The sequence below is a fragment of the Gadus morhua genome, chromosome 14 (assembly GCF_902167405.1).
Source record: "Gadus morhua chromosome 14, gadMor3.0, whole genome shotgun sequence".
Lineage (NCBI taxonomy): Eukaryota > Metazoa > Chordata > Actinopteri > Gadiformes > Gadidae > Gadus > Gadus morhua.
The window spans coordinates 17832469-17846637 of NC_044061.1; the positions used below are offsets into that span (position 1 = coordinate 17832469).

Consider the following 14169-nt stretch of genomic DNA (forward strand, 5'->3'; position numbering starts at 1 on the left):
GTTCTCAAACTTTATATACCGCGTACCACCACAGAAAATATTATATAAAGTACCAGCATTATGACAGATGTTATAAATATAATCCATACAGTAGCGTAGGCCAGCGGCCTTATTCAGCTACGCACATCTCATGAAGGAGGCACATTTATTCTTAAAAATAATATTATTATTATTAGCTGTTGTCAGCTGTACAAAGTGGTAGCAATAGAATAGAGACACGGAAACACATACACACACAGCAAGTGAGAACATGATCTCATGGTAAATGTATTTCCATGTGTACAGTGGCGGCTGGTGGTTTTAAAGTGAGGGAGGAAGGACTGCGTGCTTGGTGGCCATTGGCCTGCTTGCACTGCTAGTGGCGAATGGTGGCATAAGTATGTGAGACTCAAGTTGTTTCAAGGTGTTTATGGGAACTACTAAATAGCAGGGAGGGATAATTATGTGAATTGATACAAATCCACCAGTGGCAGCATTGTACTTTAAAAGCTGGTGGGCAGCATGTCTTGGACTACAAGGGCAGAAGGAAAAGATGCAAAACCTTGATTTGTAAAACTAGCATTGGGTCTATTTTTTGCCCTCAATGACTGAAGCTATTAGTTGTTATTTTGCTATGTTTATTTTCAGCTACAATTGTTTTAAGAAAAATGACCAAAAAAGTGACAAGACCAAAAAGGATGCCATTTAAAATGCATCATGCTCTGCATTATTCACTAACATAACAACCTTTCCACAATATCAAACAGAATCAGAGCAACAAACAATTAAAAGAACAACAAGAACATTATTTCACAAATATTTGCATGAGCTGTAAGCCTAACATTGTTTGAGGCAAATGTGGATGTTAATGGTTGTCTCAGAATGTTGGCCATGGAGTTAAGACAATTAACCTTGAGGGACTTCATTTATAGAAGTGCTGTTTTACATAGGCGAAATAGTGGAATTACAGGGCGTGCCAACCCGCGACCGTACCAGCTTAGCATTGTGGCAGAATTTCCTACAACTAAATAAAGATAAAACTTAGATAAGCGTTTTCGTTGCCAAAGTTGAGACTAAATGTTAGCCCAAGCCTCGAGTCCCACTCCTTGAGAATGTATATTATGGATTCAGATGAAAATTTCAGCAGCCATATCAAGTCAGTGAAAAAGAAAAATCTGCCTACTAGGGGTGAACGATGCATATTTATTCATGTTGAAAGGAATCGGTACAGACGTCACGGTTCGGTGCACAGATTTACACGGAGAATACACAGTATAAAATTAAAAAAAACTGGTGGGCGAATTGATTAATGTAATGCCAAACTAATGTTAGATACGCGATCTTCAGGGACAACTGAGACGCCTCAAAGGGCGCCGGCAAGTTCGAGCTACACACGTCGTCCGTTGATTGGTCGACAGTATCACATTTCCGTGAGACAGGGTAATAATAAACAATCACATTATCCGCAAGGTATTTCTGGACAACGGCGAATGCTTCGTTTATTGAAGAAAATGTCGCACAAAAGTTTACCGTCCTACATTATTGATCTTTGTTCATTGTGCATGTTCTTCTTTTACCTTTGATTTATTAGCAGGCAACACTGTGTCGGGGTGCTATGAGCTCACAATGCTAACGTAGCTTCCACTGCTATCGCGGATAGCCCCCCCTACCATAAGGGTACCTTCGGTGGTGGAAACGCGAGCCGTAACTGAACTGCTCCGAAACGCACCTTCATTACTCCACCAAGCCGCACCGAACCGACCCGCACCCTCAACTGGAAATGCGCCATAAGGGCAGGGCTGTACAGTGCGACAGTTTTGATCGCATTTGCTATTGAAATATTTAGCGTGCGAAGATAAATACAAGTCCACTCGCACCGGTGCGAAAGGGTGAGAAGGACCCGTGCCGAAAAAAATACGTCTTTCTGTACGGCTTTCAATGGCGCCACTAAGCACGAGTGTGTGGGAGCATGATGGGAGCCTTGAATGTTGGGAAATGTATTTTGAGGTATAGGCTCGCCAGTTCCGCTCGACTACTAAAAAACTACATTTCCCGAACATTCGCACGTTGAGGAAGAGGCTTTGTAACGGTCGCGGGAAATTCACTTTTTAAGCAAAACAGAAAAATGAAAAGATATTTCCCTGTATTCGGAAGTTCTTCTTCATCAAATAAAGATGGAAACTTGTAAAAAGAATACACGTATGGAAGAGATTGACTCGGCGACCACAAGCACGGAACCGGCACCTTCGGACGAAGCCGACTCCACCCATGACTCCGTCTCGGCCCACTGGAAAACGTACAGGTTTAACCCCCAGTGGTTAAAAACGTTCAATTGGCTGTTCTACGACCAAACCAAGAAGTCTATGTTTTGTAAATATTGCCTCGAGGTAGGGGAAAGGACATCAGAGGTTAATAAATAAGTGTTTGTTAAATTTGTAGTAATTACTTAATTTGGTTGAATGTGTTCACCACTTCTGGCTGCTGATTCGGTGAACACATTCAACATAGTCACTTTACTATTTAATATGTTCATTGTCACTTTACTGTTAAATTTGTTCATATAGTGTTACTTTTGTATATACGTCCTATTCTGTTCATATAGTATTTTTATTTTTTTGACTGTAATATACGTGCTACCAAAATTATTTTTGTGCTACTGATTTTTTTCACATGCTAGCACCAGTGCTACCATTTTAAAAAGTAAGCGTACAGCCCTGCATAAGGGTACTGTCGGCGGTAGTAATGCGAGCCGTAACCGAGCTGCGCCGAACCGCACCTTCACTACTCCACCAAGCCGCAGCGAACCGACTCGCACCCTCCGGTGTAAATGCGCAAATTCTGTGTGATTTGCACTTTCATAAATAAGACATGCTGAATTTTCCGTTTCACAACTTATTGTGTTATTTTGTTTACAAGTTACAGATGGAGTCTGGAGATTATGTGGGATGTTTACATCTTAGATTACACAGTTCAGGCTGCTGCAGATAGCTCAGGAGAGAGACTGTATGACAATAGGTGGTACAACCTGAAACATAAAAACGAATTGCCTTCTGCATTTTTTTTTTTTTTTTTTCTTCATTGTACTGTACTTGTACCGAACCGTGATGTCTGAACCGAGGTATGAACCGAACCGTGACTTCAGTGTACCGTTACACCCCTACTGCCTAACATCATCTAAAATGATGAATAAGAGGCCTCATGTCAAACAAGACGGAAAAAAACTTTGCCATACATTTATTCTAGCAGGTTTGATTATTGTTACGGTCCCTTTGCAGGCCTTAAAAAAATCCTAGGCAGTTACAGCTTGTTCAGAATGCAGCTGCTTGAGTTCTTACAAAGACCAAAAACTAAAACTCAACACAGTCACAGCAGGATTCAGCTCTATGCAACAGATTGCTGGAATAAACTTCCTTCAGATCTGAGACTTGCTCCAACCCAGACCATTGTATTAAATCAAGGTTAAAATAACAACAATAGCCTTTGCTTTCTGCTAAACTATTTCTTAAATTTGACCTCGTTTTATTCAAATGTTATTTCATGCATTCTTTGAAATGTGTTTATTTGCAAATTAGACCTCTTGCTGATTTGTTTAAAAGGTATAATTTTTGCTATTTACTTTTTAAATGTTAACCGGATATTCAAATATCAGTTTTGTAATCAAACATAATAACTGCTTAATAATACTCTAAAGGAATTGGGAGTAGTGGAGCATGCAGTCCTCTGCCTTTACCTTTATCAGCGAGGTCTTCAATGATGATGTACTCCTAAGTTGTTTTTAGCAACTAGCAGCTTCTGCTTTTTCCCTCTAAACTGAGATAGTATTTCTCGAGTGGTTATCCCAACACTCTTTCGTACATTGTTAAGATTTGATGTCACTGAGAGCACTTTAAACTTACCTATAGCCTGTTATTCAACTACATGCTAATGGTAAGCAAGTAATTTCATAGCAGATATCATGAGTTGCTACGTAAGCTATGGAGAAGGTCTCCAACAGGATATCCGGCTACAGAGAGGGCTCTCTGTGTCTACGTACAGCACTTTAGCATGCACATGCATTTGAAAAGGCACCATCAGGTGTTACTCTCACCATTTCTGGGAAAAAAAACGAGCTGTGCAAACCCAGCTCACAACACTATTTCAACAACCGCTGTCTGGGAATTCAGAACGGGCAAAAGCCATAACCAAGTCTATTGGTGTTTTCATGCTGCTGATCAACGGCCTATTTCCGTTGTTGACAAACAAGCAGTTTTTTTTAATTTTCCCAATATGAACCGTACCGTCCTGTACCGTACCGTGACTTCAAAACCAAGGTATGTACCGAACCGGGACTTTTGTGTACCGTTACACCCCTAGTATTTAGATACGTAATATGTTACATTTTAACAAGCTTGTAGCTTAAACTTACCTGGGACATATCTGTAGTCATTGCTGATCAAAAGTGATTTCAATAATATCAATAAAATCACATCCAATAAATTATGTATTAATCTAAACACTCAAACACTACCAAAACCTCCCAACTCACGCCACGCATCGCTAATTTGCGTCACACAATTGCCAGTTAGAGTGGACAGAACACGGATATTGTCTTTTTATTCTCAAAGTCTCCCGCCTGCCAACTGGGATGGGCTCAATCTTGCATATTGCGATTTAAAATTAAGTAAAGACCAACTTATTGCGGACGCCAGAACGCCTGACTGCAGTTCCCTACCAGGGTGAACAACGCTGTGGAGAATTTTGAACAAGATATGAAATAACTCATTTACATAAATAATTGGATGTTTTGGGTCAATTATTATGTAAATTCTATAAATAAAAGCATGGTTAAGGATTAGATTATGCTTTGCTATTCATATCACGGCAGAAATGCTTTCTCACAAAACAATGCATTAAACACTAGTATTTCTAGTGCTGACGACTAGCCACTTCGGCATTGACTCAAAACATCCCTTCTGTACTATTCATGCATCGTTTTCCCTTTGAAGCAGTATGAGTATCTTGAACAGCTGTCCATGAAGGTACTGTATGATTATAATGAAATATCTAATCACTGCCTGTTTTGTAGTCATCTACTGCTACCTACTCAAACACTAAAATATGACTGCTATTGGAAGTATGACAAATGCCTTGGGAAACGTACTTTCAATTTGTGCTGTATGCTTCCCAGCTGTGTATTTCCCCTGTTAATACTGCCTTACATCATGAAAGGAGGTCCGTTTTCTGCCTCATGTGCTATGCATGTTATATGGGTCATCATTACTATAAAAACAATTTGAATAAGTCCATAAATGCTCCCTCACTCCATTATAGCAAATGCCTTCTTAGCCCTACGTAAAACCGTATAAGCCGTGTCTGAACTTGTCCACGAATCCCTACTCATTTGCTAGCAACTTTGTTCTTTAATCAAGCAATCTTTTATCAGGGAAAATTTACTCAACAGCCAGTACAAATTCAAAACTTTAACTGGGATTTTCGTCCAGGTCCGTTTTCATAAAATGGACTCAATGAGACCTGTATCTAATTACTTTGCTGGCTAAACTTCATACGATTGCTGCACCTCAGACAATAGACACTACATCTTTGACAGTCAGAGATGTAGTGTGCTATTGTTTCCATTGGACAACGTGACATATTAGTCTTGCGCAGTTGCCTTGTTTGTAACAATGGAAAGACATTTCTAGTCATGTGCCACATCCTACTTTGTAATTAATAAGTCATAATTAATAATTATTAAATTGATTAGACAAAATATTACTAAGGCATTACAAATAGTAAAAAGTGTTGGACTTAATTTTAATGTTGCCAGATTCTGAACAAAACATTGTATAACATTTTCTGTTAGGGTGTTTAAGGGATGTAGAAAGAAATTAAAATTATATACCTGGCAAACAGCTAACAAAGCTAAAAATGAAATTGTCAGGAATATATAGCTACATATTTACAACCAGCCTTAACTTGCAGCCTACCCTTAATGATAATAATAATTCATTCATTTTCTATAGCGCTTTTCAGTGACCCAAAGAAGCTAAACATAAAACACGAAGAAGAGGGAGATGAGAATCAGGGGGGACAAGCGGACGACAGCGCAACAGAAGCAAGGTGGAGTGTGATAGTAGATAGGGATAAGGGTGGTTATGGGTAGGGGAGGTCATAGGCTTGGAAAAAGAGGTAGGTTTTTAAACGGGATTTGAATATGGGAAGCGAGGGAGTCGCGGACAGGTTGGGGGAGAGAGTTCCAGAGTTGTGGTGCTGTTCTTGAGATGGCTCTGTCACCGAATGCAATTACAGCCTTCCACTGTTACCGCCACTGGCCTTGCAGGTCAAGATTGTTGCACAATAGACACTTTGATTGAAGTTGCTGAGAGCAGGGAGGATGCAGCTCGCTGACTTTACACACACCTAGGGCAAACCTGTCTTTTCCAGTTTATGCTACTTATAACAAAACGTATTCATTGGACGTTACCACTCACTCAGAGGTGACAACAATAATGAGGACATATCTTATATTTTCCATTTTATATAACAGGTTTGTGTCCAATAAAATGTGTGACAATGAGGGGAAGGAAATGGCTTAACGGGAGAACATGAAAACCTATGAAACAATACTCTCGCTGGAACAACAATGCAGCTCTTGTATTGACTGTCTTGAAATAATTTTTTGGCCAACTGCAGGGAATGGACTGCATTCAAACACACAATTATTTTGTACTTTGATTTTTGATTTGTTTATATTTTCTTCATGAACACAATCCTGCAATATGATGAATAAAATGATCATAGACCGTGTGTACAACATACTACAAATGACTCAACATACCCTTCTACAGTATTTTAGGGTATCCATAGCCCAGCAGCTGTCAAAAGAGCATTCATTCAATTGAAGATATCAGATCAGATAAGCCTATGCTCCCTAATCGCAAAATAGGAGTACAATTCAAGGCCAAGGCAAACGAGAAAGCATTTCAGCAGCACTGCAACCCAAGCACTGACAATATTTGGCTTGCATGGGAGATGAGTGGAACATGGGCTGAAATCCCACAACAAGATGGATAACAAAGCTCTGCCAAAGTAATAACACTTTAGCAGGCATAGAGGCTGTGTTCTAGTCCATTTAGATATTTCATTAAAAAACAAACTTGTATTATAAATACAACCAGGTTTTCTTGGAAAGACCAAGAATCCTACAGAATTCATTAAACTAAAGAGTTCCTTGTCAACATTTAGTACTATACGTGAAAAAAGAAAGCCAATATCAAGATGAAGACCTAGAAACAAATGCTAAATGATATAAATCTTGTGCTTTTAGATGGAACACTAGTGTATTGGATAATTGTAGGGCAAAATTAGAGCAGCTTAGGCCAAAGGAGAAGGATGAAGGTGGATCCTGTGATAACAAACCTGCACTTCACATTCACACGACCTATATGGAATCATCCAACTGGTCCACAGCCCCCAGCCCCTCTCCCCCCAGAGATGCTACAGATTGCCAGCTAGCTTTCAGCAGGTATGCTAAAAGGTTTCCTTTTTTTTTTTTTTTCATCAACTGATGTTTTGCCTTGGAGCATTGTATAGCCCACGTAATTCCCCTGCCATGAAGCAATCTCATGTTTGGGCCTCTTAGCAAACATTGTAAAACCTGCATTCTTTCCACACGGTTTCTTAGTTACCCGGTTTTGTGTTGGAGCAAACTTATTACAAGGTATATAATGGATCAAATCCTCATTAAAATAATTTGGCCATAGATATATATCCAGACCTTTAACTGATATTAAAGTTTTCTCAACACAATACACTACAAAACGATTAAACATGAACCTTTATTCCTTTCAATGAGTGACGTTATGAAAAACAAACATTCTATTGGACCAGCGATTTCACAAAGTCCTAAATAACAATAATACTGTGAGTGAAACAATTGACATATACTTGGCATGATACAGCTTTTGCCTGCGTGATGAAGTGGGAATTACAGCAATTGTTCACTTGCAAAAAAGTTATTACCGGTAACTTAGTATTCACAAGTAGAGGAAAGGAGAATTGTGGTGAACCACTTTTCAGGTAGGATTCAGCTTCAAATCTGTTATTGTGTGGTTTTTCAGTTTCAACAACTTGGCACCGACTTGTGAGGCGTCACCCAAGCAAACTGTTGTTGTACACTACACCACTTTCCTTGAAAACCTCAGGCAGTTATATATATTTATTCTCAGGCAGCGTACGCAAAGATTTAAAAATGTAGGAATGGCTCATTGATTTTCAACACAAGAGATAAAGAAATGTTTCCAAGAAAGGCTAAGGCGGCTTTAGTGAACCTTTCATTCTTACAAAATTGCAGGGGTGGGAACACAAGAAAACGCTGAATGTATGTTTCCCAAGTTAATGAGGTCAATTTTCTAGGTGAGGTTCAGCATATTGTTGAAACTATTACATTCGTATCCAATAGTTTGTTGCATCAACTTGCATGGGTCATCAAATTTAGCGTATACTGCAAACGGTTGTATCCTATACTTCTATCATAGTTGGGGCATGCATATTTTCAACCTTATCACCATTTATTCAAAGTACAGTTAAATTCAAACTAAATATTCCTACAGTAGAAAGTGTTAACAGCATGATTTATTTGTACTTAACATTATAGCCTCAAACTGGCTTTGCCAAATTTGTTTGTGCGACCTCGACCTTGCACCTTCAGCAAGCCATTTAATTCATCAGTTCACCAACCATAATCAGTTAAAGATCCAATGGCATGCTACTTTATGGATGCTTTTATATAGGTGTTATTGGGCCCCTAATACAGTACTTGAAGTTGTTCAAGAAATTCAGCTTTGGTGCAGAATTACAGCCACTGCGAGCCAGTCCCACAATGAGCTTACCACAAACATGTCGTTTTTTAGAGGCGGGTCAAAGTGGAGGGGTTATGGCCCTGAGCAGCTGGCGGCCACGGTACCAGGCGCTCGTGGTTACAGTATCGCAATGGCGAGGCGCCACAATGGCGACACCGTTTTTTGGCCTTGTTCTTTAAATATTCTAGAACAGTCCGGGTGCTCCGGAGTGTTATTCAACTACATGCTAATGGTAAGCAAGTCATTTCATAGCAGATATCATGAGTTGCTACTACAAATCATCCTATGACTTCTTGGGGAGCACTATAGGCCTTCCACTCAAGGCGAGGTTAGCATCGAAGCAGAAATAAAGAACTTTCTGAGCCCCTGGATTGTGGAAAGTTGTTCCCCCGCCTTGCCAAGTTAGCACGGAGGTATTTGTGCATCACGGCAACGTCGGTTCCCTCAGAGCGGGTGTTTTCGGCGGCTGGACTGGCGGTCCCCAGGCTGCGGTCGCGTCTGACCCCAGAGCATGTCAACATGCTCATCTTTCTGAACAAAAATCCGTAGACTGGTTGGTTAAGTTATAACATGATTGTTTTGTATTATTATTGTTATTATTTTGGTAAGAAACTGGGGTTGTGTTTATTTTTTGTTATGTTTATGAGCACCGGCTCATAAGAGCAGAGTAGTGCATAACTATTGAACGGATCTGGTTTAACTGAGTTGTTCATCTAATAATAAAGGTCCCAATGAGGAAAACCCGCTGCATTTGTATTTATTTCATATTGATTATAATTTATTTATTTTAATTTAATGTAAAATATTAACGATTAATCGACTAATTGATCGTTAATTCTCCCGACGATCGACTAAGACAACTTAATCGAATGCCCATCCCTACCAGAGACGTCAAAGAACCCGACGTGTTATGCGCCATAACACCAACAGCAGAACAGTTATCCAAATAACAAAGAATGCTAATGCTCGTTTAACACCTAACGCCATTTTTAGCTACTGGGGGACCATAGGCAGGCTAGAGGAACTCATTAATGTTAGAAAACCTCATGAAGTCAAAAAAAATGTTCACGGCATCATGGGATCGTTAACTAAAGGAACAAGTTTGACAATGTGCCCCTGTTAGACACCCAACTGCCCAACAATCATTCAATTTTGTCTTCTTGGAGATATATTATAGCAGAGAGAACTTTTAAGAAGTAGGATTATGCTACAGAGATTACATGATAGCTTCTCCATATGGGTGTCTGACTGTCTGTCCTTTCAGCGGTCTACACAAGCAAAACCATTTTACTCTATGTTCAATTGTGGGATCATGTTTAATCTATATCTATTCATGACAATTTAAATGGATGTCAATATAAGCAAACAGAGCAACTCTGCTTATCCCTGTATTCAACTGAAATGAACTTTCTGCCAAATATTTGCTAGAGCCGGGCATTTAATCAGTTAATCTAGCAAATAATATATAGATGATAGTGTACATTAGTAGCCTGCACTAAGCAGAATATACCAATACTGTAATATGTTTACCTCCACTGGTAAAATATGTACAATGTTGCAGATAACAGAAAAACCTGGCTGGTATCCAATTTTACAGACTTACCAAGATAGGCATCTTGTTTGAAATACAGTAGAAGGACCGTTTGCGGAATATATTCATTATGAAAGCATTGGGGAAATGGCAGTACCCGGCATTTACACAAACGATTAAAACAACAATGACAACCTGGACAGACCCTTGAAGAAGTCCTATTCTCTAATTCAGGTTACAAACTGCCATGAGAGGTACGGTTAACATGTGTGAAAATATAAGAGAGCACCATATTACGAGAGGAGCAAAACAGCTGGACAAAATAAGCAGCTGGTATTATACAATGCAGTATTTTGACATTATAGGAAGAAATTACATTTTGATAGTGGAATGAAATGTGTAGGCTATAATGTTCCAGGAGCTTTTGCTCAAACACTTGATTGTTTATTGTTAAGCATTGGACACATAAATACGGTATTATTGTTTGTGGAGTCATACATTTTTGCCATTTACCATTACATGTTTTTTATAATATAATGCATCTATAAAACGGCTGATTAGTACATCTAGAGCAATATATCAAACATATTCAGTGATGTCTGCTAGAAATGTGCAGGTGTTACAGAAGACATCCCCAGTTGGAAAAGAAGACCATGTTGGAATAGTATTCAGGACACTTGATTTTTCCACCTACAGTGAGTCCCCATGAGAAAGTAGCATTGCCATTTTCATTAGCCCCTTGGGAATTATCAATGTGGAGTGGAGATAATTACAATGACTTTGTTAACATCATGTAAGAGGTGAAAAAAAGGCTGCTGGATATCTATCACAGTGAACAATTAGAGGCTATTTGGCAGACTGATCCGGGGGATTATAATAAACAAACAATCAATCATTTCTCAGCGAATTTAGTTCTAACTTGATTATTTGGCATGGTCAAACATTGGCACAGGTGTCATTGTATATTGTACAACCATATTGGTGTCTATATAATTGTAACCTTTAATATACAGGCTCTTCCTGGTGTGTTTACTGTGATGACTGATCAACTATAATGGAGTTTTCGGTAGGATAACATTAATTAACTTACTTAGTATTTGTAGTGGTTGATCAATGTCATTGACTCCCCAACTATGTGACAACAACAAAACTAACAAGTTTGATCAAAGATTGACTGTTATAAAGACATAACCCTAACTGCCAACCGTCAGTTATATGACCCTGCAATGGTACGTGTTACATGTATGCATGCCAATTGTTCACTGATAACGTTTAGACATCTATTATAAACGTTTATAATAGACGAACACTGTATAGCTGCAGACAAGTTGTTTTGTTCAATGGGGTTATCGATTCGACTGCCTTACTGTTAAGTGTGGTTTAAACCAAGCGTTGCAAATATGCCAGAGTTGATTACGTTCACAAATTCACATAACCATCTTTGGTTAAACTTCAAGTATTCATTAGCTACTGTGGCTAACTTAGCATGAGAGGCGCTAGCTAGCTAGTATATCAGACAATGAGCTCCCAGTGCAGGCACGCTAGCTCGCTGCTCCATGCTGTGACGGTTAGAGTTTGTTACAGCTAGCCAGCTCGCTTTGCACGCAACGTTAGTAGCTTGCTAGCGACTTTTAGCATTATCAATAATAAGAATACGTTAAGAAACTTACCGATTTACCAAGCCACTTCTAATCCAAGCCCACGTTGGCCCATGATGGTGAATATTCCATACAATAACTAGTCGGTGTATTGCACTAAATCTACAGCAACCAAAAATGAAAAACAAGGCACCAGAAACCAGTGGCAATGCACTCCCCAAGACATCCAACACAAGAGAGGAGGGGAGGCCAGCGATTCACTGGACTTCTGCCATCACACTTCGAGATACCGTTCCAAATTGAAAACAACGACTCGAGAGGGCATTTTACCAAAACGCGTTTAAATCATACAGATTTTAAGCTTCGCGTGTTATCTCCTCGAAATTAATCCAATAGGGAATAGCTTTCCATCCAGGTTAATTCCTTGGTAATTTGTGTTTCTGGATGTACGCCGCGGCGGTTCTTCGTATCCCCCCCAAAGCTGGAGACTGATACAATGTAACCAACAAGCAGCTCGAGCTGCTGGTGGGAAATCCAGGACCGTTGCTCCACTCGGAATGAACTGTCACTCGAAAGCATCGTGCTAAAGATATGGAACTGGATTCGTAATAATAAAGGATTGAGCTTTCTGATCAACGTGCAAACATTATTTGCATGCAGTTCAACAACCCGCGCAAATTGTAAAATGTTAGATGTAATATAAATATAAGAGTACAATTGTTGCCATTTTAAGGGACATTTACATCAAAATAATTAGAAATCCGGAAATGGAATACCCCTACAAGGTCTTCCGATAAACTATGAATAAATCTCTCTATTTCTATTGTGGATATAATTTATTTTAATTATTACCTGTCGTTGCAGGAATATTCTAACATTTTCGGCACATGTTTTAAATCCATAACGATATTCCATGTCTGACAATCAGTAGTGTAATATGTATATTTCTCATGTACATGGTTAATTAACTACTGAAATGGCTCTTTTGAGAATACCAGGGCCCATGAATTAACAACTTGAATACACCCTCGTACTTTCTATTCACCACTTCCCTTTTGAGGTTAGTGGGCCCAGTCATTTGCATATCATTGCATACTGACAAGAGATGTGTTCTGTGAGCAACATCACAGATTGTACTCCTATGTGTACATCGCCGAATTCAATGTCAGGGGAGAATGGGTTCCTGAGGTCCCTGGGTTTATGGCAGGTTCACAAGAAAATCTGAGAAATCAAACAAAACCTATAACTGTGATAAATCATCATGATAACAGCCATATCCAATAAAACAACGACATGAGACTTTTGAATCCATGGGTTTGCCTCCAAATTCTGCTAAAGATTTATTAAACTGAAGAACATGTTGACAAACAACAAATCCCCTTCTACTGTTTTCTCAGGAAAACAGATAAATAAAGGAAGCCAGAGATGAATGAAGGGAGCCAGAGATGTGTCAGGATTCCATTTCACAGGCAGCTACAGTGAACCTTTCATGTTTACCAGCTTCAAACACCGTGGAAGCTTTAAGTCCTTGTCTCTCTCTCTGTGCGCTGGTTTCCCCGGCAACAAGAATATGATAATGTTGCCTTTGACATGACAGAAGGAATCATCTCGCTAACAAACAGAGACAACAGGCAGAGAGGGCTGCAGGAGAGAGAGAGAGAGAGAGAGAGAGAGAGAGAGAGAGAGAGAGAGAGAGAGAGAGAGAGAGAGAGAGAAAAATGAAGGATGGGGGGGGGGGGGGGGGATTAATGGACTGATTTTCACACAGAGGGAAAGCAGCAGCCAGTCAGCATCCAACGGCCTCCATTTTCCTCCGGTGTCTCTCTATGCATTCCTGCTGGCAGGCATACTCACGCCTCCTCCCCAGGGATGGAACAGTCTTCGTTGGCAGGCTAAGTAACCGTCAGTAGGCAGTTGGAAACGGAGAGGAGAGATTCTTCTGATGTCTACTGTCCTCCAAGGCAGAGGCACTGAACCGAACAGGCTGTGGCTGTGTGCCACCGCCAGTCCCGCCTAAAATGAAGGGCATGTGCATCGACAGCATGCGTTTCCCCAGCACGTATAAAAGTAATAATAATCATTCGGCCACGCGCAGCCACACAGGGGCTGGCAGGATGTATGTGTGTATGTGTGATGCACGTATTACCATATTAAAGGCGCTACATTAAAGAATTTGTACTGAAAGGATTGCAGCCCTTGGCTCCCCAGAAGGAAGTAAGGT

The 14169-nt window shown here is 39.8% G+C and overlaps 1 protein-coding gene across 1 annotated transcript in view; it reads right to left on the reverse strand.

Annotated features, from left to right (window-relative positions):
• The window catches only part of znf609b (zinc finger protein 609b), a 110479-nt gene extending 98014 nt beyond the window's left edge, over positions 1-12465 (reverse strand). The window contains exon 1 of the mRNA XM_030376382.1: positions 12021-12465. The gene's annotated coding sequence lies outside the window, so the exon portion shown is untranslated. The remainder of the gene's footprint in view (positions 1-12020) is intronic.
• Positions 12466-14169: the final 1704 nt, after the last annotated feature.